A 26,671-nucleotide genomic window follows, 5' to 3' on the forward strand; every position below is an offset into this window, starting at 1 on the left:
ATTGTTTATATTTCTATAATATCCACATTATTAATAACAAACAAAGATAGCATAGTAAAGTCCCAATTTTTCAAAATCAGTTACTAATTCAGTGACATTATTTATTTTGTTATAAAAAAAAGGATTAAGACGGTGATAAACTGATTGATTCTTGATTAGACTCTATTATCCATCCAAAATTTAGATAATTTACTATCTTTAATTTTCCGCTAAAAAATATGATATAAACTTTCCATATAAATTTGCACGGTTTTTTTTTATCATTATAGTGTAACTTTGTAAAGAAATTACCAACGGACAATTCTAGAAAAGTTAAAAATTCATGCATTATAAGGAAGTTTCTAAATAGTAGAAACAAAAAATAATTAATTATTATAGAGATTAATTTAAATACTAATTTATAAATTAAAAAATATTAATAATTAAAATAACATCTATTATAAATAAGAAATTATAATTAATTTGTGGATTTGATTTTAAATTAGTTTTTAATATTGATTACCTAAATTTTAGTTATCAAGTGAATTAGTGGTTAAATTGATTTACATGGTAAAAAATATGTAAGACACTCACAGATTTTGAACATTATCGAGCTATGTGAAGAAGTAGTCATTAGTTATATTTTGTTTAAATATTGAATATAATGTAATTTATGATAGTTGCTATATAGTACTAACATGGTGTTACACTAATTTATTGAATTTTATGTCTTCTTTGCCCATCCAATCATTTTTTTATGATTGATTATCATTAATTTTTAAACTTATATTTTAATTAAAGTAATTTAGTATCGGCCAAACCAATGCTTATTATTTTATTTTTAGTATTAATTAAATTTGTGTCGGCTTGAGTGATGCAAATGATAATAATTTTATAAAAAGAAAAGGTTACAACATCTCTAAGTTCAAATAATATAAAGAAAAAAAAATAATTATAATGAATTAAGAAGATGAAAGTAAAGGAAAAATATGAATGTGAATGAAATAAATGAGTATGAATGAGGGAGATTAAGAGAAAAATGTGAACGAAGAAGATGAAGAAACAAATATAGATGAATGTGAAGTGTGTGAATGAAAAAAACGTGTGTGAATAAAAGAGATGAGTGTGGATGAAAGAGATGGATCTGGATAAAACATACCAAGAGATTTATGAATGTGAATGTAGAAAATGAATGTAACAATACTTATATAGAAAATGAAGAAGAAAATCATGAATAAGAAAATTTATCATCTTTACATTTTGACCTTTAAATTAAAATAATTTATACTCCTTATTTAATATGACAAATAAAAATAAATTCAAAATATATAATTTAGTATTGACTAAGCTGATGCTAACTTAAATAAATAAAATATTAAAAATAAACACTAACCTTATATTTTCTAATATTCATTTTGATTTTTTTATATATAACATCGCATAATTAACACTAACTTAAATAAATATAAATATTAATAATAAATATTATTAACGTCATAATAAACAATACTTTTATTTATTTTTAATATTTATATTTATTTAACGTCAATTAAACGATGTTATAACACAAATATTTATTTAATAGAAAAATAAAACATGATTTTACATTTTTATCTTTTTTATTTTAAAAAATTAACTTACTAATCTTATACTAATATAAATATTTATTTATTAAAATATTTAAAAATCATTTTACATTTTTTAATTCTTTTTAAAAAAATTAATTATTATTTTCTGTAATATATATAGTTTGAATAATATGTTGACATTTATAAAATGAAAACAGATACTTAACAATTCAAAATAATAATTTTTAATTAAATTTATTATATTTTTTAACTTAAAATTTTAATTTATATTATTATATTATTAAATTGGGTTGTAATTTGAATATATATATATATATATATATATATATATATATATATATATATATATATATATATATATATATATATATATATATATGAGACTGTGAAAATATTATTTAGTTTACAACACTTTTATTTTGCTCTCATTGTCAAACCTCTATTTCATTTCCTATTTTGAGTTTTATGCACAAGTCATTCTTCCACGCACTAACATATGTTCAAGGTTAAACACTTGTCACACAACATCTCATAAGAAGAACTACAAAAAGTTATGTTTCGTAACCCTGTCCTGAAAATACACTCACCCTAGAATCATGGATATAAACAGTACCAAAGAAATTGCAAATCATGTTCTATATTAAGAACTAATATGTGTTTTTCTATGAACTCCATTGCTTTATTGCATTTCAATATATTCGATCTGACAAAGAATCCCGTGTTCACGATCATAATGCCTCATGCAAATGAATTTCATTCCATTATTACTTCTGAGAATATTTTCTTTTATTAGTTAAAAAAGAGCATTAATGTTTTGTTTTTGTGAAACCTTATTATTTTTTCACCAATCAAGTAAATCCATTAACAAATAATAACTATTTGCAATATTGACCATGAAAACATTATGGAGCTTTATACATCAATGCATCCAATAAGATGACTTATGGCTTAGTTGCATATTCACCATGGACAAATCATCATAACGTTTTTGAGGTGATTGCCATGTGATTTCATGTCTTTCTTTTAAGTTTTTATAACTTGCATGTCATTTAACTAATTATTTATTATAATAATAACTTGTTAACTAAGAGCTCATCCTTCACATCTACTTTTGGTATTTTTATGAAATTTATTGAAATAAATTAAAAACAATAAGTTTTTATTATCCATTTTCACTTATAATCATTCACTACTACCAAAAAGGTTTTTTACATTTATTATTTTTAACATTCAACGTCCGATCCAGATCTGACGTCTTATTAGGAAACGTCAATTTGACGTTAGATCTCTTTCTCCGGACATCAATTTTGATGTTGGATCCCTCCTAAACTGACGTCCCTTTTGTGTTTTTTTTTTTAAATTTAATTTATTTTTACGATATTACCATACCTGAAATATAGAAAACCATTCAAGCTCATCATAAAATTGTATATACTATGATTTTGAAGCAATGGAGATTGGACACTCAATGCCACCACCGAAATTCCTCAATTCATGAACAAAACTGCATAATAAGCCAAAATTAATCGTTGTAAACGAAATTTGATCAGTGCAAACTAAAGTTAATCGATGCAAAATAAATTAATTTGAAGATAATCAATCAAACATACCTTGGCAAACGAGAACGAAGCGAAAACCCAAACGAAAACGCAAAAAAAAAGTGAGGCTCGCATTCTGAGTTTTTGGGGTTTAAAATGACATTTGACGTCGGCCCGCCTCCATCACTGATGTCTAATTGCTAAAAAAAATCCATTTTGGCGCTACTTTTGGGATATTTTCGAACCTTGTTTATGTCCGTGGAGGGGTAGCCGACATCTAACGTCTAAAGGCAATAAATAAACGACTTTTCAGTTCTGGATGCATACCATTTGATATCTGATATGAGGGACCAACGTCTATGTCGTAAAAAAAAAAAGATAATATTAATGCTTAAAATAAGGTATTTTTGGACCTTTTTGACATCCGTGGAGGGGGAGTCGACGTCTCACTCGAATTAGGCGTCGAGGGCTCTCTAACCGACGTTCAAAGGCAATAAAAAAATAACTTTTCAGTTTTATATGCAGACCATTTGATGTTTGATCTGGGGGACCGACGTCTATACCTTATTTGACGTTTGATCTAGGAGAACCGACGTCTATAATGACGTTTTATTTACAAAACTGTTATTAGTCATTTTTTTAACTTGGATTATCTTTCGTTACTTTAAACGCATGACCTTAAACGCTATTTATACTACTGATTTATCATGGTACAACTAGCATTAAATAGTTATCACCCACGTATCGAAGAATGAATACAACAATGTGGAGTCTCCATCTAACCATTGAAGTGCTCCAAGGAGAATCAGAACTTGTTTTATATATATACTGTAAATTAGATTATAATAAAATAAATTAGTATATAAAACAAATTAGTATGTCATTGTTATTTTTCAACACGAGACCATTCTTAAAGACACGGATTATTTTATGGAATAGCAATAAATTTAACGGCTTGGCACAGTAGATGGGAAACAAATATAGAACAAACTAAAAAATGAAATGATCCTACATTAGTAGAATACAGACTTAGTTCGTTGCAGTATTTCATTCATTAATAATTTGGCGTAAGCAGCACATCTCACGATGCAATGTCTGCAAAGAAAATATCAGAAAGTAAATTCAGAAAACTCAAATAAAGTATATATATATGATTTATCAGAAACTATAATTCAATTTGAATATACCTGGTTTTAACTTCTTAAAAGCAAATAAGCATAGATGCATGATTTGAACTAGGACCAATCTTTTGCTAGGGATTGTTCGTGAGAACATTTTTGCTTTATTTTGTATTATTTAGCCCAAATGATATTTAAGTCAGTTGCTAAACTGTTATCGTTGCAGAAAAACATTTTAAGAGAGAACATATCTATCAGCAAGAAATTTAGATTCACACATTATTATACGAACCACTGCCAAGCAATACATGCTAATTATAACCACCTAGTACCTTAAAACACAGCCTATTTGTCACGCCATTTTCACTGATTAATTCTCCTCTGTCATATACCTAAAATAAAAGCAACCATCTACAACAGCTGTAAGAGTTTAATAGGATATCACACACATTATAAGAATCCATGCCAAACTAAGAGTTTCCAATGTAACCGGATGAAAGGCACGCATAGCCACATAAATAAATTACTTCAACTTTTAAATATATTTTTTTAATCAAATGCAATTTAGGGCAAGATTAATAGTCATCAAAACTTAGCTATCTCCAAGCAAGGTTGAAGTATAGAAATTTGATTTTAAGACATCTTGGCTTCTTCAAACAGTACATTGACAAGCTCAAAAGAGCTACATTATACCGAAATCTGTCAAGTAAAATTGCCATCAATCTGAATGAGATCTTAAGATATTTAAATAGAATTTTTCAGAACATTCTTTTACGTTTGTCATGGATAGCCAGTTTCTTAGCAGACTTGCATAGTTACATGATGTTGCTGAAAAATGTCTTAATTGCAGTAATTCAATTTTTTTAACATTACCTGCATGAAACACTGAATACAACTATATTTATCTTTTTGTTTATTTTTAAGCTTTTATGCATATATATATATATATAAATATATATATATATATATATATATATTCATATCTCAAAAATATATTAAGAAGGACAACTTTTAGGTGTCTCATCTTAATGTTCATAAACATTTTCTTTGCAGGAGTGAGTCTGAGGTCATGTTTTAGGACCATACTTGTAGCACATGATATCAACTCGTAACAGTTCAAAATTAATGCAACTGTACCATCATTTAAAACTGTGTATGCGTCTATAGCATGAGACTTGAATCAATTGAGAGGCAACACCCATCAACCTAAACAAAATTTAAGGCAAAAATAAACAGAAACTGCACAATAGTCCATTACATTGAATCCACTTCAGATCTTTCAGTCGGTGGATCTTTATATCTACACATGAATATAATTTAAGCAAACAATATTGGACCACATACAGTTGTCTACCCAGGAAACTAACAAATTGAGCCGCTTCTGTTTGTCTCTAACTCACATCAACGCATCCCAAAAAAAGTTAAAGAAAGGTTGTTGAGATTATGAGACAAATGAGTACGACTGTAAGCAATTACGTGAACGATTGTTTCTGTTAGATAGATCACTTTCATGTTTTGTAGAACCACACAAATACATGTAGTATAGTACTATTCAGAACATGTTAAAGTCTTTGAGGTCCTGAATTATTCACTGTCTGTTTATCACTCAAGCAGATACTTTGTCTTATATATGTTCATATACTCTTCCATATTCTTCTTTTTGCTCATTTTTACAGACACCACTTTCTTCCCTTATTAGCACATAAATATTTGTGCTTAAATATGTATGTATGGGAAAGTGACTGATAATTAATACTGAGAAGTATTTAAACACATACAGTTGAAATTCAAAAAAATTAAACTGTATGAGATTTAAGTATGAAGTATGAGAAAGACTGATACCTGAAATGGAGACTGTGGTTGAAAATGTACGAGAAATCATCAGTGAAAGAAATACTCTGTTGGTTATTGAGTGATTGAAGCTGCAAGATGACCTGATGGAACCACATCTTATAACAACAAAATTTTTTGCCTTTGGGTAGCTTTCTAATTCTAGTTTAGAACAAGTCTTTTTTGAAGAATATGAGAACTTTGAAAAAAATAAAACAAAAGAACAAACCAGGTAAACTTAAAACCTGTTCCAAAAAATTTCATCCCTTTTTTCACCACTGATTGACACCAGAAACCTTGAATTTGAACTAAAAAATGAGTAGATACCAGAGAGTATGGTTGATTACCAGATCATGCTGGCAGCTTCAACCTCTCAAACCAACATACTTGTGAAAAGAGAAGAAACTCCATTGAATGATGGAAATCCTGTGATGAGGATAGCGATATGTTGATGCATAGAAATTAGCAAAACGGGACAGGCCATGCATGTTTGGAGTAATTAAAAGAAGGGTCTCGTGATCCTCTTATCTCTCCACCGATCCATATGAATGCCTGTGCCGCAGCTCAATGTCTCTTTTCTTTCACTGTGCCAAAGAGGGAGTATTTAATGGTAGGTTTTGGTCCTCTTACAGCTATTGACAATGACTCTTTTCTCTCTCTGTCTCCCTCCCACTCTGTAGGGTTTATATTTGTTAATCATATTATAACTGCTATCAAAGGGGACCACATAATGGTCCTTAGAAAATTTAAACCCATTGTCCAAAAATTTGTATTACAAGTTAAACTATTATTGGAAAAAAAAAATACCACTGGCCTAGTCTTGGATGAGATATCATTTTCTTGGGGAAAAGCGATACATTTTTACCATATATAATTTGTGTGATAAAATATCTGTCTCCTACTATCTAAATCCTAAATTACTGCACAATTCATTGTTTTATAGTACATAATTATTTCAAAATTGTGCAGAATATTATCCTCTCAAAATCTAAATCGATTATTGAATTAAAAAAGAAAAAGAATTAAATGTTACAATGTCAACCCTATACTTGAACACAGAAGGTGTGTAAAATGGTAGTGCTTGAATACAGAAAGTGTGGAAAACGTTTATGTATACAAAATGAACTTGATATAATTACTCACAGATTATAGACAGAAAATGATCATACTGTTGATCTAATAATAATTCCTTATTCATGTTATTATTATTGATTCTACTAACATTCATGACAGATTGCAAAAGGATTGAAAAGAAACTGAATATACCTTATTCATTTGATATGGTAATTGATTGTCCTAATCAACTTTTATTAATTAGTAAAACCTAGTTATGATGATTAAATTAGCTAGTCAACAACCTATTTTAACCTAACCATAATCATTTATAGTTTGAGGAAGTGTGCCCAGAATAACTCTTTAATTTAATCTGTATTCAATTACACAATGAAAACCAAATATATAAATTTCAAAAATATTTACAACTCTTGTCCATAATATAATATATATAAAATCAATTAGTACTCATTTGCTACAGATATGACAGCAAGGTTGTACTAAAGGAATTCAGATTTCCTAATATTGTCAACTAACATGACATGAGTATGGTAAAGAGAAAAGTATAAACATCTAATGAGTCTTATAACCAATCTTTGATATAAAAAAATGAAGTGCATGTGTGTTCAAAATGGTGATATATATACATATATGTTGTTAATGATATAATAAGATGACAGAATCTAAATGAATTATGTTAATAGTATAGAAGCGCGTTACAAGAAAGTGTGTGACGATGTTTGAGAACATTTGAAGTTAGGTTGGATTTGATTAATGGTGGTTAAAATAGGTAATGAAGATAATGTTAGCATGTGGTTTGAGAGGAGATGGATCCTACATTGAGATAATGAGAATTAAATAATGTGTGGTAATTATACGTAATAAAAAGGGTATATAAATTGGGCAGGTTGGTGGAATGAGTTGAGTGTGTCCTCATTTTGTCTTTAGCTTTGGGTGGTTTCTCTGTCTTTGGTGTATTTGGTTGACAAACAACGACATATGGACAGACCAAATGGAAGACGAGGACCACAGATATGCATCTTTTTTAAATAGTTCTTCTGATTAGTGGATAGAGTCACATGGTTTTGCTTTTGTGTTTTAGCTCAATCACTTTGATATCTTCAATTGATTAAGGTAGTTGTGACTTGTATGTGGTGGTTGTGATAAAAACACTTCATATTAGGGCTGCTTCCTTTACCAAACGTATTAGGGTTCTCTTCTTTCTTTTTTTCTTTCTTTTGGTCCCACTTTTTGTTGTGACTATGATAATTCAATTAGCTCCTTTATGTGTAGATAGGGTTTTACTTATTTTTAATTAAGATGCCCTTTTGCTTTACTTGCCTTCCATCTCACAGTTACTTTGTCCTCCATGCTACCTTTTAAGACAAATTCACATTTTTCAACTTCTCTTTCACCTGCTTCATTTTTCTTTAACAAAAAATTTAAAACACTCTACTTTTCTTCTACTTTCACAATTAATTACAATACAATATATAAGACTATTATCCATTCATATTTCTATAATTAAGTCTTTTTTTCAATATGTAAATAGCTTATAAGTAAGTCCTCCCTTAAGCATATAGTCATTTATACATATCTTATTTAATTAATTTTAATATGCATATATAATAAGTTATATATATACATTATAAATAATTAGTTATTATTATATAAAATATTTAACTTTTACACATTCTTGCTCACTTTATAGAGATTAAAATTAAAACTGAGAAATAAAAATGTACAGAAGATCTTCATCCTCACAAGTATTAAGCACTTTGTTAATTCCATATTTTCATGTGGATATTTTTTTCTTTATGTTTTGGTCACCTAGTCAACATTTTTGTTTAAAGTGAACAAGTAATCTAGAACGATGTGATGCATTTCTTGTCATTCCTATTAAAAATGTTAACAATCAATTAGATGATTTATTCAATGTACTTGTAACTTAAAGGTGCACTTGAGGACATTGACTTTTTACAACATGTGTATTACATGAAAGAAATAACCCATTAATATTGTAGAAGAATATTGTAAATTATTATTAACTTCTTTATCACCATAATCAAATTTTTTTATTAATAACATTTAGTTTTTTAAATGTTTACGGCATTAACATTTAAAAAGATAAAATCAATGACTTTTTAATTCATCAAATGTTAATGATTTAGATATTGATTAGAAATTTGAATAAGTTGTCATGGAATTAAAACAGAAAAGATTGAATGAATAATATAATATTTAATCATGTCATGTTCTTGTAATAATATTTAACATACTATTAGTTATAGTCCATTCAAATTATTCTATGATCACTAGAGATAATATAAGTGAGGAGATTGTACTTTCTAAATTTTTTGGAACAGCACATAAATGTAAGTATTAATAGTTTGAGCCTCTTTCAGCTTGTGTTGATTCAGCCTCTTTTAGGTTTTAGGTTTTTATCCTCTCTTACTCATTCATGGCTTTTTATCTCTCTTTTATTACTAGTACATCAGACACTGTACCAGTACATCTAATCATGTCACCATTATGTCTAACTCATATATATATATATATATATATATATATATATATATATATATATATACTAACTATGTCAATACGCAGTTATCTATTGATAAGTTAGATGACATTAATTATGCGACTTGGGCATTAGACGTTAAACTTTGGCTTAAGAGTCACAAGTATGTTGATCATATTACTGAAAACGTGACAACTATTTTTTTCTGCTACGACTACTTGTTAGTTGAAAGTTGATTCTCAATTATGCATTATTCTCAAGGGTACCCTTCACTCTTCTTTAAAACAAAATTCATTCCTAGGAAACATGTTTTGAAATCTAAGAACATGCCAAATTATTTTACACCAATGATACCCAATGTCTTTATGGTGTTTATAAAGAGATTTTCAACTTTGTTCCTCCTCGACATCAAGACTCTATGGCTAATTATATGGCTAAAATTCATGCTCTTTTTCATGAATTTAATGAATGATTGTCTCCTATCTCTACTCTTGTCAAAGAAATAGAGTAACAATCAAAGTTTTTCATGTTCTTAGTGTTACATGGCCTTGCTGATGAGTATTCTCATATTCGTCATCAGATTTTGGGTTCACCTATTATTCCCACTTTAACTTCTACTTGTTCCACTCTTCTGTGTGTACTTAGTAAACCCATCAATGATACACCTATTTCCTCTATGTTGGAATCTCAACGTCATGATCATAATCACTCTCGCAAGCTGAGAAAAAGACGTATCAAGTGTGACCATTATGGCAAGCTAAGGCATAATATTGACAGGTGATATGCATTACATGGTTGTCTTCCTAGATTTGCGGCTATTGTTTAGATTGCTCCTCCCTCACAATCACCTATTGGAGATCCTCCTTCATCTGATATTATCATTGACTATGTTATTTTCAGTAAATTTCTCAAACGGTATAAGGATAAAAAACCTTCTAGTTCCATTGCATCTGTAGCACACATAGGTATGTCTTTTATTGGTCTAACTCTATCTTCTTTTCTTGGCTCTTGGGTTCTTGACTCAGAAGTTATAGATCACATTACTAGTAACAAATCTTTGTTTTCTCGTTGTCCTCTTCAAATCTTTTACCTACAATTACAATGGATGATGGATCTAGATTGTTTAGCTCATGGTGTTAGAACTGTTAACATTTTTCCTTTTTTATTCATTGATAATGTTCTTTATGTCCCTAGGTCTCCTTTTAACATATTATCCATTACTCATCAAACTCGTTCTCTTGATTGTGATTGTTCTTTTAACAAAGATTGGGTTTGTTTACATGACCAAAGTTCGAGACAAGTGATTGTCACCGAATGTCAGTCTCATGGTATTTATCATTTTCGCCCCTCTACACATGTTGGGGCAGTTTTGTTGTCTTCATTTCTTCTTCATGCTCAGTTAGGTCAACCTAGTATAGCCAAATTGCAACAGCTTGTTCCAAGCTTATCCAAGTTTTCCAATTTGGTTTGTGAGTTGTGTCAATTACTAAAACATATTTGTAGTTCCTTTCCTCATAGTATGTCATAACGTGCTTTGTCTCCATTTGCCTTAGTCCATTTGACATTTGGGGACCTAGTCATGTTAAGTTTAATTTAGGTTTTCAATATATCGTTACTTTTATTGATGATTATTCCATATGCACTTGGCTATTTTTAATGAAAATAGTTTTAATTTATTGTATATTTTCCAAACCTTTTATAATGAAATTAAAACTTTGTTTGTTGTCTCTATTCAAACTTTGCGTAGTGATAATGACCGTGAATATATTTCTCATTCTTTTAACCAATTTATGACTTCTCATGGTATTCTCCATCAAACTTCATATGCTTATACACCTCAACAAAATGTGGTGGCTGAGCGCAAAAATAGGCATCATGTTGAAACAACTCGTACTCTTTTAATTCATGGTAACATTTCTTAATATTTTAAGGTTGATTATTGTCTGCTATCTCGTTAATCGCATGCCCTTTCCTATTTTAGATAATAAAATACATTATTCTATTTTATTTCCTCATGAACCCCTTCACCCGTTACCTCTAAAAGTTTTTGGGTCTACATGTTTTGTTCTTAATTTTAGTCCTAGTCTTGATAAGTTTGGCCCTCGATCACACAAATGTATGTTTTTTAGGCTTTACTAGATCAAAGAAAGGATACAAGTGACTTAATTTAAGTGTCAACTAATTTGTCTCCTCTAGCTTTGACAGTTGAGTCTACCCTTCAAATTATCCTCCAACAAGGTATACGTTCTACCCATAAACTCTCTCCACGTTATATTGCTTTAAGTTATCATAGATTGTCTTCACCATTTTATACTTGTCTTTCGTGTATTTCTTCTGTGACCATCCCAAAATTTGTTACTAATGCATTAGCTCATCCTGGTTAGCGTCAGGTCATGCTAGATGAACTAAATGCTCTTCAGAATAATGGAACTTGGGAGCTTGTGCCATTACCATCTCGAAAACCTGTTGCCGGTTGCAAGTGGGCTTTTGCTATCAAAGTTGGTCCTATGGGAACTATTGATCGCCTCAAATCTTGTCTTGTGGCCAAAGGTTACACATAAATATTTGAGTTGGATTATGGTGATAGTTTTTCTCTAGTGGCAAAGATGGCATATGTTCGTTTAGTTATAGCCATGGCGGCTCTTCAACAATGGTCACTTTATCAGTTGGATGTAAAAAATGCATTTTTCAACGAAGATTTGGAAGAAGAGATTTATATGGAGCAACCTCTAGGATTTGTCGCTCAAGGGAGTCTTCTGGGTTGATATGTCGTCTTCGCAAATCCTTATATGGTCTAAAACAGTTTCTTAAGGCATGGTTTACAAAATTTAGTAATGTTGTTCAATAATTTGGTATTACTTGGTGTGAGACAGATCATCCAGTCTTTTACCACCACTCAAGTGTTGGATGTGTCTACTTGATAGTATATGTTGATGACATCTTTCTTACAAGCAGTGAAAGTCATGACATCTCTCAGATGAAACAAAATCTTTATAACCATTTTCAGACCAAAGATCATGGAAAACGTAGATATTTCTTGGGTACTGAGGTGGCACAATCCAACGATGATGTTGTTATATCTCAAATGAAGTATGCATTGGATATTTTAGAGGAAATTGGGTTGGTGAATTCAAAATCTATTGACACACCCATGAATCCTAATACTAAACTTCTATCAAAACAGGAGGAGTCTATGTCATACCCCGAGAAATATAGAAGACTGGTTGGAAAATTTAATTATCTTATAGTTACTTGTCCTGACATTTCCTTTGCAGTTAGTGTGGTAAACCAATTCCTTCATTCTCTGTGTGAAGATTATTGGAATGCAGTTATTTGTATATTAAAAGGGTTGTTATATGGTTCTAATAACCATACAAGAGTGGTTTGCTATTTAGATGCTGATTGAGTAGGATCTCCTTTTAATAAAAGGTTTACATCCGAATATTGTGTCTCCATTGGTGGTAACTTGATATCTTGGAAAAGCATGAAACAGGTCTTGTGGCAAGATCTAGTGTAGAAGTAGAATATAGAGGTATGGCTTCAGCCTCATGTGAGCTTGTTTGGCTTAAGCATTTGCTTAGAGATTTACAATTTGGAGATGTCACTCAAATAATTCTTAGATGTGACAATCAGGATGTTCTTCGTATTAGTTCTAATCTTGTCTTTCATGAGAAGACCAAACACATTGAGATTGACTAAAATTTCATTCGAGAAAAGATTGTATCTAAAGATATAAAGACTTTATTCATTAAGTTAGCAGATATTCTCATTAAGTCTTTACAGGGGCCAAAAATTGATTATATTTGTAACAAGCTTGGTACATACGATTTGTATGCACCAGCTTGAGGGTGAGTGTTAGATATATTATCTTTATCTTATATTTATCTTTTATCTTTATTTAGTTTGTTATTATTTCTTATTTGTAATTTAGGCTTAGTCAACATTTCTTATATTATAAATATCCTATGTGTATATTCAACACAAGGGAGATTAATTCCACAGATAGTCGTTCACTATATTCAACAGTAATAATAAAACTACATGGTAGCGTGATGGTGGCAGCACAGGAGAAAAAACAAAAGAGTGGGAGAAGGAAAAGGAAAAGGAAGATGAGGAGAGGATTCGTTGTCGACATTGGCGACGAAGCCAAACAGTGGTGGCTATAACTTTGTCAGAGGAAGAAAAGGAAGGGGGGAGGAATTGGAAGAAGAAGAAGAATTGAAAAACTAAAAGGAAGAAGAAAGAAAAAGGGAGACACTAGTAAAAAAAGCCTTTTTTAACGCGCTATATACACCTCGGTTTTACTGAAACCGAAGCATATAAAAATGCGGTGGTATTTTTGTAAATATTGAGTGATTATATGCCTCGGTTATATATTAACCGATGCCTATAAATGTTACCGTTTCGAGTAGAAGGCGAACCGAAGCATATAATATAAAGTTTAAATGATTTAGGCACCGGTTCTGTGACTGAAAGGGTTTAGGCACCGGTTTAAATTTGACCGAGGTAATACCTTAGGTTAAAATCAAAAGACCATTTCTCTCTCGCACTCTCATTTGCCTCCCTCGCCTCCAATTTCTCTTCTCCACCAAACCCCAACATCGCACTCTCATTTGCCTCCCTCGCCTCCAATTTCTCTTCTCCACCAAACCCCAACATCAGGGCACGCCGCAAGCCGCCGTTCAACCCTTGCCGCAAGCCGTCGTTCATCCCTTGCCGCAAGCCGCCGTTCAACCACGCCGTCGGCCACCGCCGTTCCATGGTGCTCGAGAGAGGGATCTCCTCATCGCAAGCCTTTCATCGTCACGGTAAGCCTTCTTCACTCACATAATCATCTCCATTTCTTCTATCCTTCATTTTCCACCGAAACATTCATAGATCTAAACCCTCCGTTAGGGTTTCTTCTCCTTTTCACCATTTCCCTTCGATTCCACCGATTAAAACCTTGTTTTCACCATTAGAAACTTTTTCCACCGATTAAACTTTGATTTACACCGATCAATCGGTCCAGAATAAGTTTCCTTTTTCTTTTAGGGTTTCTAGGGCGGAAGAGGGCTTTAAGGGCGGCGACGGCGGCAGTGGATGGAGGTTTGCGAGCAGTGGCGAGGCTGTTGTTGTTGTTGGGGTCGAGGAGGACGAGGCGTTTGCAGAGGCATGCGGGACAGAAGCCGGTGAAGGCTTCGTCGGGGTGGTAGGGCAGGAGGTGGAGGGACGGCGGGCTTGCGGCGGTTGGGGTTTGGAGGAGCAAAAGCTCACACGGTAAATCTCAGGCTTTTGTATTTTACAAAGCTTTGGACCTCTGACCACGCCGTTGGGGGAAGAATAGAAAAACTTGGCTTTCTGTTTCACCATGTGCGAAGAGGAAGAAATTTGGGTATGCCCTTTGCTGTGTGACACCCATTTTGCTTCTTTGGCTTTCTGTTTCATCTCTGAGTTTCTTCTGTTGTTGTAATATTGCTTCTGAGTATGTAATTTTGCTGCTTCTGTAGAGAGAATTTTGACATTGGATGTTGTAATATTGTGTCTTGTTTGATTCCTGTTATGAAATTCTTGTTTGTATTAGATTTTTGAGCTGAAATTGGGAGAAATCTTGGGTTTTTTTGGCGTGACAGAATGAATGAGAATGAATGAACCGAGTTTTGTTATCTGAGTTCTTGTTATTTTTTACGCTTTTCAATTTGAGGTTTGAAATTAGAATAATTTCAGAACTGAAGCATGCTAAAGAAAAAAAAAATCCTACTACCTCGGTTTAGGTTCTAACCGAGGCCGTAGAGATAGACAAAATAACTCGGTTTAGAACCGAGGAAAAAAGGCTACCACTTTTTGCCTCGCCTGAATATGCCTCGGTTCAAAAACCGATGCCTATGAGTGAAATTAACCGGTGTCGTATCCTCTTCCTGCACTAGTGAGAAGATTAACTAGACCAAAGTATTTACCCAGGAATTTTATTTATGGATTTTTACAAACGTATATCTATTGACATATTTTGTGTTCTGTTGGTAAAATTTAACGATGAGTATTTTACTAACAGATTTATGGTCGTTGGTAATTTTGATTTATCGAAGTATTGCAAAAAATGTGGCTACCGATAATATCAATTTTGATTTATGCTCATTTCTCATTTTGATAGTGAAATATTCGTTTAGTAATTAGATTATTCTTTTTATTTCATGCCTCTTTTTGTATATTCAATTTTTATGATTGTAGAAGGAAAAGTTATGTGTTATGTGTTTTTCCATAACCAATTTTTAAGTGCGACTTAATTATCATATATTATCTCTTACTCTTAAAATTTCTTTTCTTGGAAAAAAAAATGGTACATTGATGAAAAATAAAAGAATAGTGTGCTTTTAAAAGTAATAGAAGAGAAGTTGCCCATGAATATGAAACAAGACGAATCCAATTTCTTCACATATTCTGAAGCATGTACCCTAGCCATGGCCAAGCACTTTCAAGAAGAGTTGAAGTCATATGTGGAAGATGTGCCTAGACTCTATCTCTTGGGCTATCTTGGGTCATCATGAAGCTTTTAGAGTAAAAATAATTTTGGGCATTGTAATTTGGGTCAAGTAGGATTGATTTGAGCTTTGTATTATGGGCCTAATAATGTAGGATTTATTTTGGACCAAGTAGAATAGGATTTTGACCACACAAGTCAACAAAGAGCCAAGGCCCAATGTTGACTAAAGTACGATGCAAATTTGGCTTAGTTGACCAAGGGGTCAAAATTTTCACCTAACTTGGTGAACAAGGAGAGTGGGTTGTCCATGCCATGTGTCCTCCTCCCTTTGAAGAGTTTTTACTCCTAGTTAGTAGTCACATGTCACTCTAGGAATGGAGAGGATTCTCCATAGGTAGTGGCCACATGTCCCCTTTTCATTGGATAGGATTTTTGTCACTTGTCTTTCTCCTAATAGAGAGGATTTTCTCCTTACTTTCCAAGTTAGCCAAGGTATGGCTTTTAGGTCTAGCTTCTACAAATTAGGAGACACCCTTATCCTATAAATAAAGGTGTCTCCCACTCTTGTATTTACGTCTGATTTATAGTATTATAATTCTGTCAATTTTGTGTAATACTATTCTTGTAAGGTCACTCTAGACTAGAGCAACCCAAGTGGCCTCCTATAGCCACCTTCCTCCAAGAGTTGACCTAACCTATCAAAGAGAATCATCAATCATCACCTCCATCACCATAAACCAAATAAAACCGTGAGCTTAGCTCTCATTTGCACCAACTTCCACAAACACTCATCCTTCACCCTTCACCCTTCACCCTTCACCCTTCACCATGGCTTTCTCTTCTAACTTTGGTCCAACCTAGCTACGACGATTGCCATCACTAATGATCCAATGGCTTGATTAAAGGAGCTCTTTCTTAAGGTTCAAACAATTATAAGAAAGGAGTTTCATATAAATTCAATGCAATGTGATCCAGGAAATTGTCCTTAAATATGGAAATATCCAGTTAGTCAAAGAGATGAAATTAGAAGAGTTTGTTTTAAATGGGTTCATATGAAATACAACTTCAAAATTATTATTGATGTATATAACCATCTAGATTTGCAGAATTTATTTACCATGCTGAAATTATGTCAACATTTATCAATAACATTAAAGTCAATGACATTTTACTTGGTTGATTATTTAATTCATCTTATTTTAACTCTTCCTATTTTTACAACTATAAAAAAAAGATCAATTTCTGCAATCCAAACAAAATTGTGAAATAAATTGAAAGATAAATTTAGTGCCGATAATATGGTTATTTAAACTGAAAAATAAATAGCTGAAAATTTTAGTTCTAATTCAATTATTAACGAGTTCAAGAGTATAAAGAAGTGAAGGGCAATCCTTTGTATATGTGTGGTTTTTGTTATACTTGTATTAGTGACTTTAATTAAATATATAAATTTTGAGTGTATTATTTTGGTTTCTAAAATTGTTGATCAAGATATGTCACTACCTAGTATAACATAAGCAAAAAGCAAGATCAAAAAAAGCTAGCATGGTTGTTGCTCAAAGTTACCTATTTTGGTTCAAATATAAGTGTTTGGTTCTTTTTCTTCCTCAACTACTTATAATTGTTTTGATATATTTGTAATGTAATAGAAAAAACGACGTGTATGAATGTGATTATTATGTAATACAAATAATGACAAACATTATTCGTACTCGTATTAAAATTGTATTTTAATGTATTAATTGAAATTATTGTCTTTTGTCCAACATTTTAATAATTCTCTACCATTGCTTCTAGATTCAATTGCATATGCAAGGAATGCTTGTGTAAAAAATATAGTGAAATGTAAAATAGTTTAAATTGCTAGCCTACTTTTATACCCTTTATATATAAAAACGTTTGTCTAGTATAAAATTATTATGTATTCTATTTTTTTAATGTTTTTAAATCTTCTTCTGTATAAGCAGGAATCAAAACCAAAAAAAATATATATATCAAAAAATTGGAAATAGAATACAGTTCTATTGAAAATCGTAATCTATGGTTAAGTATAAATATGATTCTACCCAAAATTGAAACTTATACATATGTTAATTTTTATTATATTTTTCTGAAAGATTTTATGCTACGATTACCTCATTAAACTGTAGCCTATACCTATGCTATTTTTTATTATATTTTTGTGAAATATTTTAGGCTACAGTTATCTTATTAAGTTGAAGCCTATACATATTTTTTATTATTAAATATGTTTTGAATGATGGTATGTTACAATTCTACAAGAACCGTAATCTATACCACTTTTTTAAAATGACTATAAGTTACGGTTAGCTTGAGGTATCGTAGGCATTATCTATTATATACGATGATTTCTAACTATAATCATAATGTATTCTTTTTAGTTACTGTTTAACATACTACAGTTCACTAACTGTAATTTAACATTGAAAATAACTGTAGCCATTTCCTTTCGCTATAGTGGTGATCTTATTATGTAAGCTTAAAGAAAGTAATTTATCAGAAAATTGGTTATCCTTCCTAAAAATATATGAGAATATTTAAACTATTATATATCTCTAAGCATTGTCTCCATCTTTCTCTAAGTGAATAATTTGAATATCTAGATCATCTTATAGAATAAAGATTATTAAAGTAAGGGGAAAACAGGTAAAACCACATAACGTTTAAACGTTATATTACTTTTAGTTAAGAGAGAGAAATCCACTTTACCCTTTCGAGGGTTAGAGAGAAGACAGAGAACGAGTTCCTCAGAGAAACACACTTTTGCTAGGGTTACACACCATCGTACTTCACCGGAAGAACACATAGCAACTCGGAGAGAAATGGAGCACAGCACAGAGAGAGAGAAACAAACACACGCACAAAGGTACTGAATCTCAAAATTTCATTAACAAACTGAAACTGATTTACAGAATTTATATGCATGAAACTAAACTGTTTTTTCTGTTTTTGTTTTACATTCTAACACTCCTCCTAAACAAAACCTTGAAAAAACTTCGATTAAACGAAGAAACCCCTCTTTTTCACCGATTGAATCGATGAAAAGCTTCACCTCCTTGATTTTCAGCAACTTCCACCGATTAAAATCGGTAAAAACACCTCCTTTCGAGCACACACACGCTTTTCACCGATTAAAACCGGAGAAAAACTCCTCCTAGATCGATCTCCTTCTTCCTGATGAAAACCCTAAGTTTTCAATTTCTTTCTATTGTGATCTTCGATGATCTCAGCTTGCACCATCCCGATTTGCTTTCTGAGTTTCAGAAAACGTTCGCCTTCAAGGGCTTTAGTCAGTATATCTGCAAGTTGATCTTCGGATCTGCAGTGTACAATCTCTAGTTTCCCGCTGCTGACCTGTTCCCTGATATAGTGGAATCTGGTCTCAATATGCTTACTCCTACCGTGAGATGTAGGATGCTTAGCCAGATTTATGGCTGATTTATTATCAACCAGTAGTCTCACCCTTTTCTCAGATAGCTCAATCTTCAGTCCTTCTACCAAGAATCTAAGCCAAGTTGCTTGACATGTGACTTCACAGGCAGCTATATATTCTGCCTCACATGATGATAAGGCAACCACTGGTTCCTTTCTAGAACTCCAGGAAATAGGAGATCCTTCCATGAAGAAAATGTACCCTGCAGTGCTCCTTCTGTCAATCTTATCCCCACACCAATCTGCATCTGAGTAAGAAGTAATTTGTACTTCTTCTCCAATCTCTCCTTTTCTAAGTAGAATCCCATACGAGTGTGTACCCTTTAGGTACCTCAGTATACGTTTGACAGCATTCAAATGTGACACTCTAGGACACTCCATGTATCTGCTTATCACTCCAACACTATAGCTCAAATCAGGTCTAGTGTTACAGAGATACCTAAGACTTCCAACCATTCTCCTATAAGTTGTTGGATCAACAACTTCCTCCTCTGGCTCTTTCTCTAGCCTTAATCCCACTTCTGCAGGGGTGTTTGAAGCATTACAATCACCCATCTCATACTTCTTCAGCAGGTCTAGAACATACCTTGACTGGTGCATCACTATTCTACTCTCAATCTTGGTAAACTCAATGCCAAGAAAATAACTGAGTCTTCCAAGATCACTCATTTCAAACTCTTTTTGCATTTCAGCTTTGAATACTGAAATTAATTCTTCACAACTTCCAGTGACTAATAAGTCATCCACATATAGACACACAATCAGCTTCTCTGTTCTTCCTTTGTGCTGACAGCATTGTACATATACATCGTGTTCTGAAACACATTTTTCAAACCCAATACTGCCCATAAATCCATCAATCCGCTGATTCCAGGCCCTTGGAGCCTGCTTAAGCCCATAGAGAGCTTTCCTCAGCCTATACACCTTGTCCAACTGACTTTTGACTTCAAAACCCTGTGGTTGCACAACATATACCTCATCTTCCAGTCTTCCATTTAGGAAGGCTGACTTCACATCAAGCTGGTGTAAAGACCAACAAAACTTGGTGGCCAGAGACACCACTAATCTGATAGTTTCAACTCTTGCCACAAGAGCAAATACCTCCCCATAATCAACTCCAGCCTTCTGTAAAAATCCCTTAGCAACCAGTCGTGCCTTATACCTCACAACAATGCCTTGTGGGTTTATTTTTGACTTGTAAACCCATTTTAATGCTATGGGTTTCTTTCCAGAGGGTAATTCAACCAGTTCCCAAGTTTGGTTCCTTTCTATGGAATCGATCTCGTCCTACATGGCTTTATGCCATTTCTCATCTTTAACTCCTTCTTCAAATTCTACTGGTTCAGCCTCTACAATTAGGGCATAATGAACACACTGTCCATCTGCTGTTAGAGTAGCTTCATAGGACAACTCATAGTCTCTCAAGTGTATTGGCAGCTGTGGAGTTCTAGATGATCTTCTCTGTCTGCCATTCCCACTATTCTCTTCTATTTCACCTGCAGCAGTGGTATCCTCCAGAGAAATGGTTGGTGATTCCTGCTCAGTTACTTTCCACTGCCAAGCCCCACTCTCATCAACAACTACATCCCTGCTGATACATGTTGTCCTTGATACAGGGTCGTACAGCTTGTATCCTCCAGTAGGATTATAGCCTACAAGAATCAGTGGCACACCTTTGTCGTCCAGCTTTCTCCTTAGTTGATCTGGTATATGCTTATAGCATATGGATCCAAAAATTCTCAGATGTTTAACATCTGGTTTCACCCCTGTCCACGCCTCTTCAGGTGTCAGGCCCACCAGTCTCTTTGTTGGAGAAAAATTTAGAATATAAGTGGCTATCACCACAGCCTCTCCCCATAAAAAGTTAGGAAACCCTTTGCTTTTTAACATACATCTCACCATGTTCAGTAGAGTTTTGTTCTTCCTTTCTGCTGTACCATTATGTTGTGGTGTATATGGAGGAGTAACCTCATGTACAATCCCTTCATTTTCACAGAATATCTTGAATTTAGTGGAGATGTATTCTCCACCTCCATCTGTCCTCAAGACCTTAATCTTCTACTCACTCTGCTTTTCAACCATCCTTTTGAATTTCTGAAACTCCTGCAATACTTCTCCTTTCCTCTTGATTAAGTACACCCAACATTTTCTGGTGTAATCGTCAATAAACAGCAGAAAATATCTGCTACCTCCTGGTGTTTCAACCTGTATAGGCCCACAAACATCAAAATAGACAACTCCTAGTCTTCCTGTAGATCTCTGGGGTAGATTCTTCTGAAAACTGCCCCTTGTTTGCTTGCACTGAACACACTCACTACAAACTGTGTCTGGAATCTCCATATTAGGCAATCCATTCACCATTCCTTCCTATCCTAACAGAGATAGGTCTTTGAAATTTAAATGTCCAAACCGCAAGTGCCACAGCCATTCCTCCTTACTCTCTGAGGCAGTGAAGCACTGGTGTTTTACTGCACTCATCACAACTCTGAATGTCCGATTGTGTGACAGTTGAGCCTGTACAATCATTTTCCTCTGTTGGTTGAAAATAGTGAGGCTATTATCCTCCATTTTCATCACATAGCCCTTCTGCAGTAGCTGCCCCAAGCTCAGCAGATTTGATTTCAAACCTGGTACATACAGTACCTCTTCAATTGTGACTTCTTTTCCTTCTGCATCCCTTAGAACAACTCTGCTTGTACCCTCTGCCATCAAACTTCTGTCATCAGCAAAACGAATTTTTCCTTGTGCAGCATCTTGAATTCCCACAAACCAGTCTTTTCTCCCTGTCATGTTGGTAGAGCACCCAGAATCTAGGTACCACACATCCTTTTCTGATGAATTTTCCTCAGTTTTAGCCATCAACATCACTGGTTCTGAGTCAGATTCCTCCTCTTGGGCCAAATTAGCCCTCTTCTTTGGTTTGTTCTTAGCACCTTCACCACTCCAACAATCCTTGGCATAATGGCCAAGTTTCTGACAATTATAGCACTTGACCTTGTTTTTGTCAAATTTCCATTCACCACTCTTCTGATTTTTCACCTTGCCTGATTCACTAGACTCTTCTCCTTGCTGGTCCAGTGAGTCTTTGCCCTTCTTGCTACCTTTTCCTCCTTTCTTGAACTGCTTCTTGCCTTTCCACTGGGATCTGGCTTGCAAGGCCTGCTCCTGGCATTGCCTGCGCTCATTAATACGAAATTCACGAGCTTCTAATGAATTTAACAATTCCTCTATCTCCATGGTTTCCTTCCTTCGAGTTTCCTCTATAGCAACCACAACATTATCAAATATGGATGATAATGTTCCTCAGGATCTTGTCAACAATATACTCATCAGATATTCCATCTTTACAAGCCCTCATCTTATTTACTAATTCTTGTACCTTATCAAAGTACTCAACCACGGTTTCACTCTCCTCCATGACTAGAATTTCAAATTGTCTTCTCAGTGCCTGCAGTTTCACCTTTGTGTTTCTGTCTCCATCACCATAAGTCTTGACTAAGATGTCCCATACTTCCTTAGCAGTAGCAGCCTTGGAGATCTTGTTGAAGATCTTTGGGCTGACACACTGGTATAGCAGAAACCTTGCCTTGCTATCCAGTTTTACTTGCCACTTATAACTCTTTTTCTCTTCTTCAGTAGCCTTGTCACTTAACTCGGGTAAACCATCTTCTATCACCTCTGAAACATCCTGGAAGCCAAAAATGGCTTGCATTTTAATGCGCCAGTCTTCAAACTGCTTCCCATCAAACACTGGTAGTGGCCCCTGAATTCCCCCAAATCCTGCCATCCTTTCTTGCTGAGTTCTTGTACTTTCTTTGATCTTTAACCACACAAAGAAACCTTCTTTCTTCTCTCTGGATACACACAATTCCATATCACTCACCAGGAAAACAACAACACAAACCTATGCTCTTGATACCATATTAAAGTAAGGGGCAAATAGGTAAAACCACATAACGTTTAAACGTTATATTACTTTTAGTTAAGAGAGAGAAATCCGCTTTACCCTTTCGAGGGTTAAAGAGAAGACAAAGAGCGAGTTCCTCAGAGAAACACATTTCTGCTAGGGTTACGCACCACCGTACTTCACCGGAAGAACACACAGCAACTCGAAGAGAAATGGAGCATAGCACAGAGAGAGAGAAACAAACACACGCACAAAGGTACTGAATCTCAAAATTTCATTAACAAACTGAAACTGATTTACAGAATTTATATGCATGAAACTAAACTGTTTTTTTTGTTTTTGTTTTACATTCTAACAAAGATGAATCAATTTCTAACCAAAGCTTCGTATATTCAACATATACCATACAAATAAATGGATATAATATTCATCTTATCTTAAAATATATAAAATAGGGATAGTTTAATGGTTTAACGTATGTATTTTTAAGTACTTATTTGTTTAGTGTATTATGTTCTTTTTTTTTTTTTTACAGATTTCCAACTTTATCATAAAGTATCATAACAAATTAGGAAGATACTTAAGGAATATTTTCTACATTGTCCTCTCCTTGTTCTTTCTATACATCCAGCACATTTGCCCTACCAGAATGTGACATAACTTCTAACTCTATCTTAAAGGCTATATCTTAGAAGAAAGTCAAAGTTTTGAATAATGGATCTTTTTCAAAGACGTCTATATAAATAAATTTGCATGAATAGAAGATAACAAGAATGTTATTATTATATACGTTCATGCTACTCTCTTCAAGCTTTATCTTTTGAATTGTCTTTGAAAAAGCAAGTTCTTTTTACAATTTTTTAGAATCACTAGTAAAAAAACTATTTACAAACGCGCCCTATAGGCAACGATTTTATCAAAACCGAAGCATATGAAAATGCGGTGGCATTTTTGCAATTTCAGTGAACTTATAGACATCGGTTCAACATGAACCGAAGCATAACATCTGTATTACCTCGGTTCAAACGCCCAACCGATGGTGAATGGTCTGAAACTTCCCGCCTCCAATTGATATTTGGAATGATAGCTAATTTAAAATAAGCCTATTGCCTCGGTTGTTGAGATAACCGAGGTAGAATGCTCTATAACTTCTGACATGCAAAACAGGCTTTCTAAAATTAATATTCTGAAATTAATATACTGCCTCAGTTCCACTGACAATCGAGGCAGAAAGCTTCCACATGGACTGACTCTTGTGTTGTTAATCAAGTGAAATGACTGGTGAAGGTATTATGCTTCGGTTTCTCGGAGACCCGAGGCGTATATGTTCAGTTTAGGCATCGGTTGGTATGAATAACCGAGGCAGTACTTATGTTATTACCTCAGTTAGTTGCATAATCGATGCATTATGCCTTTCATATTTACAGATCTCAAAGAAGTTACCCTCTACGCGCACTGTTTTTCTTCCTTCCTCGGCTAGATTTCGCCGCTGCATCCAAAACCTCCACTGCCTCCAACCGCTAGTGCCACCACTACAGGGTCGTCGGTCCGCCATTGCCACCGCTACAGGGGCGCTGCACCGTCGTCGTTGCTACAGTGTTCCTCTTGTCACAGAATAGCTCCAATCGCTGTTGCTGCCTCGCTGTCGCTGCCTTGCCGCCTCCGCTGCCTTGCCGCCGCTGCCTCATCTTTACGCTGTGAAGACGTCCTTGCCCTTGTTCTCATTGCCTTTTTCTCGCGCAAGGAGTGTAATCTCTACCCCCGCTGCTTTGCCCCGTCGCCGTGCACGGTCCTCCTTGGCTCTTCTCGTCGTGTTGTCTCCACACCCTTCGTCGCTCCTACTCTTTTGCCGCCGCTGCTTCCTCCACTACTGCTTCAATCTCGCAGCCTGCATTGAGGTTGGTTCATTGTGTTTTTGTTGTGTTTGATAATAATTGGTGGAAGATTGATATATTGGTCATTAGATTGATATGTGTTTGATAACTGTTGTGAAATTGATGGATATGTGTTTGATAATTTTTCTTGTGAAATTGATGGATATGTTGTTGTTGTTAATTAGTCATATTATAACTTTTATTAGTTTTTGGTGATTAAGATGGATATGTGTTTGATAATTGTTGTTGTGAAATTGATATAATTGTTATTGATATTTGATGATAAGATTATAAGCTAAACAATATTCAAATAAGGTTTGAGAAAATGATATAAACAAGTGAAATAAAGTAAAGTACCTAAACCCTAAAGTTAATTGAAATGACTTTATTTAGTCTTGCTTCAATATATTGTTTGGTAGAATATATTACATGTTGCATATGTAATTATTAATTTGCTTGAATATATTGTTGTTGTGCATTAGCCTTAGTTTCCCGTTTGAGATTCAATACAAAAATTATTTACTATCTCCAGATTTTTTGAACAAACGTACTTTTCACAAATGAAAATAAAGGAGATGGTAATAATAATTTACAACTATTGAATCTTGAATTGTCCAGTTGGACAGTTTAAGAAGAGTAATAAATTTTTCATAGTTTATTACAACATATCAATTTTAATATACATGTCTTAAATTTCATGAAAATTTGTCGTTGTGTTTTGTATTGATTTTCGGGTGTATATTTGATTGTGATTTATAATCACTTTCATTTCGTGTAACCTGAAGACCAATGTGAAATGCTGGCAAAATTTCGTGAAATTTAAGATATGTTGTTTAAAATTGATATGTTTAATAAACTAAAAAAAGTGAATCTTCTTGAATGGGATAGGGTCACACCTTGAATATAAACACGATCAAAGTGATCATTTAAGATTATTGAAATTGTGTAAACAATTTCAGTAAACATGCGTACGGATCGAGGGTGGATTAATTTACCACGCATGAGCAAATGCGAGTATGAGTGGTGATGATGAAGTCAAATGTCCCTGTGTGAACTGTTTGAATGGGAGGAAGTTGAACGCAACTGATATTAGGGAACATCTTATCTGTGATGGTTTCATACGAAGTTATACAACATGGATATGGCACGGCGAATTAACAAACTTTCCAACTGTCTCTCCAACTGAAAATGTTTATGATTCCACAATGGATATGGAAGATGGAGCAGAAGAAGACAACTTAGAGGACATGATCCGTGATGTTGGTGCATAAGCTTTTGCCCAAGCGCATGTGTATGAAACGATGTCCACTGATGCGGAGACTCCTTTTTATGCCGGTTCAACTAAG

At 33.6% G+C, this 26,671-nt stretch overlaps 1 long non-coding RNA gene across 2 annotated transcripts; it reads right to left on the reverse strand.

Annotated features, from left to right (window-relative positions):
• Positions 1-4,032: 4,032 nt before the first annotated feature.
• Positions 4,033-6,720, reverse strand: LOC128193640 (uncharacterized). 2 transcript variants are annotated; one of them, XR_008245040.1, is made up of 2 exons: positions 6,067-6,720; positions 4,033-4,201 (listed from the first exon to the last, which is right to left on the reverse strand). It is a non-coding gene; the product is annotated as an uncharacterized LOC128193640 (long non-coding RNA). The 2 variants fall into 2 exon arrangements; XR_008245041.1 differs by having other exon boundaries at positions 4,033-5,430.
• Between the last annotated feature and the right edge of the window lie 19,951 nt (positions 6,721-26,671).

This window comes from Vigna angularis, chromosome 1 (assembly GCF_016808095.1).
Source record: "Vigna angularis cultivar LongXiaoDou No.4 chromosome 1, ASM1680809v1, whole genome shotgun sequence".
Classification (NCBI taxonomy): Eukaryota; Viridiplantae; Streptophyta; class Magnoliopsida; order Fabales; family Fabaceae; genus Vigna; species Vigna angularis.